The sequence below is a fragment of the Heptranchias perlo genome, chromosome 16 (genome assembly GCF_035084215.1).
Source record: "Heptranchias perlo isolate sHepPer1 chromosome 16, sHepPer1.hap1, whole genome shotgun sequence".
Lineage (NCBI taxonomy): Eukaryota > Metazoa > Chordata > Chondrichthyes > Hexanchiformes > Hexanchidae > Heptranchias > Heptranchias perlo.
Genome location: NC_090340.1, coordinates 21,080,656 through 21,083,480, shown reverse-complemented (window position 1 = coordinate 21,083,480; position 2,825 = coordinate 21,080,656). Strand labels below are relative to the sequence as shown.

General features: G+C 44.1%; 1 long non-coding RNA gene across 1 annotated transcript; it reads right to left on the bottom strand.

Annotated features, from left to right (window-relative positions):
- Nucleotides 1–815: 815 nt before the first annotated feature.
- Nucleotides 816–2,575, bottom strand: LOC137333556 (uncharacterized). Its single transcript, XR_010965919.1, has 3 exons — nucleotides 2,286–2,575; nucleotides 2,002–2,079; nucleotides 816–1,091 (listed from the first exon to the last, which is right to left on the bottom strand). It is a non-coding gene; the product is annotated as an uncharacterized lncRNA (long non-coding RNA).
- Nucleotides 2,576–2,825: the final 250 nt, after the last annotated feature.

Below are 2,825 nucleotides of genomic sequence, written 5' to 3'. Positions count from 1 at the left end.
ACTGTTTCTTCCCCTAATCCATGTCTCAACAACACCCGAATTCTCAATAGGTGCTCCTGCCATGCAAAGCTCCATGTAGGAAGAGCTAATTCTAAAATGTACCTTGTAAAATATAATTGAGGAAATAAGTAGAAAGCTCTCTATTTGAAAGTGAATCAGAATACTTATAATAAATTTAGGGTCAAAGATTTACTTTTTAAAAGCAATGACTTCATTGTAGAAAATTAACTGGAAGCTCTTGGCATTAGTTTAATGTTGGTGTTTGGTGCTGTAATAGTTAATATTTCTTATGTTCTTATTTGGCCCACAAGTAACATGTCCACAGTGAAAATGTTTGGACACCCCTGTTCTAGAGACATCAGTAATTCAGACCACATCTGCCCATGTCATTAATATCTGATTGAGTTATATCACTTTTGTGCTTTAGAATTTGAATTTATTGCCCCAGCTCTGTGGGGCTCCCTCTTTGATGTTAAAGAGCAGCTCTCCTGAGTCATCAAATAGAAACAAGACCCCCTATTCTCCCACCTCCCAACATGTGCTGGTTTGAGGTTGAAGCTGTAAGAACCATCCTCGCCCATGAATCCTAATACTGAAACAAGGAAACCATTGAATCATTCACTCCATCATTCCCCACACAACACCATGACCACATGGTTTAACCTTTTCCATGAGACTGCACCAGATGGCAATGTGGCCGTAAAGTATCATTTTATGCAATGTGGCCTGTTTAGACTCTAACTCTTTTCCTACACATTGTGTTGTCATTAGGAATATCACATACTTCACAAAAAGAATGGCACTTATCACAGGACTTGAAATAGTTTTTTTATTTATTGATACCAAACATAATACTTTTAAAAACAATTAATTCATTTTTCATTAGTTTATAAAAACATACATAGTGATCAGGACATATATCCTGAGGACATGCAGCTTGTTTAATACAGTACATACAGAGAATACTTTACATATTGTGCCTGAAGGGCCAGTTGTTCAGGAGCAGCAGCTACATTTGTCGGAGGTTTTCCCTTTGCACACACAGCTATTGGCGCAGTTAGTGCATCCGGCAGGACAGCAAGAGCAGCAACCTGAGAGAGGAGAGGGAAAAGGCAGAAATCAGTAACAATGAATCATTCACTGAAACACCCCAGACCCTCCCATTACAGCACTGAGCTCCTCCCTAATAAACTAATCTGTGTTACATCTCCAAATAACCCATCTGAAAATGCCCCACCTCAGAAGCCCTACCTGTCAGTCTGTCAGCTGCTGTATTTGTGGTAAGATTTGGGACCTTGTGATATCAGCAGTTTGTCCCACCCACTTTCAGTGATCAACTCTTCAGGGTAGAACTTGCAACCCACGAGTTTCACATGTACCCCATTCCTGTGAGCTCTATTAAGACGCTGTTGGTCCTATGTTCAGTATGCGCCCTCCCTTTCTCCGCTGTGAAGCACCTTGAGATATATTTCTACATTAATAGGTGCTGTATAAATGCAAGCTGCAGTTCCTGCTGTAAATCCTGGGTAAAAATAGCACCGACAGCAATGTAGCAGCAGCAGGGTAAGCGCTGGTAGGTGAAGAGGTTCTGTCCTTATCCAATAAGGGTTTAATCAGAAGCGAAACCGTGACTTTAAGGATTAATTCGTTCAGTAGGGGGCAATATGGGGCACCTCAGTTACTGCACTGTCCACTGGAACAGCCTGAAGATCGGACAAATAACCCATCCGGGCTCACTGGGGCTCCATCAGTCCAGTGGGCATTTCTTATGTTAGGATTAGAGTTATAGTTAGAACTTCAGTTTGGGTTAGAGTTACAGTTAGTGTTGGGGTAGAGTCAGAGTTGGGGTTAAATTAATTCCCGACACTGCAGCCAAACTGATTTGAATGAAAACTCGGACACCTTGTAATTTTCCATTCCGTTCCAGTCTGAGTCCTGCCCAGAACCATCAGTCACATAAATACAATGTGAGGGGTTTTAAACAGTCCCACAGTTACTCACTTTTCCGGCAGCGTCCAGCTTTGCTGGTGGGACATCGGCAGTCGGAGCACCTGCAGGTGTTTTCACAGGAGCAGGATCCTGAAAACAGGGAAAACAAACAAATATAAAGACACAGAGTTGGGATTTAAACCCTGAGAAATCCCCACCGTGTGGAGGAGCCCCGGCTCTTTGTCACCCTCTGATCTCCAGTTAATTTAATAAACAGCCTCCCCTCCAATCCTGCTCCACCTCAGTGACACTGAGCGGGGACACTGAGCTGAAAGGACTGACTAGTCTCCACTCACCATCCAGGCAGACACAGGCCTTAGAGTCAGACATTTCACTAACTTCCTCTTCAGTTTGGAGCCGTCACCGAATCAGCGTTTCTCGATCTTGTGCCGTTTGCTGCATCGGAGCCGAATTTTATGGGTTGTGATCGGCGGGGAATCGGGTGCAAAACCGGGGAAGGGGCGGGTCGGTCCGGGCAGAATGCACACGGAGCACCGAAGTGAATCAGCGGTTCCAGGTGGGAATTGCACCCGTCTCCTTCACTCAGAACACGACCCCAAAATATTCCTCAATAACAGCAATTTCCCAACATTTCCTGTGCGATCACCGTGAGTCTGAGCGTCTGCAGCACGTTTCACACCCACGGTCTGGGGGGTCCAGGACTGCATCTTCTGTTTTAGGTTTTATTTACCGTTTTCACTCTGGATATCTTTTAGTTCCTGTGTTTAAAGATTGCTCTCCCAGGTCAGCCCCAGCTCCCTGTGTCCCAGAGAATTTTTCCAGATGCCTTGATATCAACAACAAGAGTTTGCATTGATATAACGTTTTCAACGTAG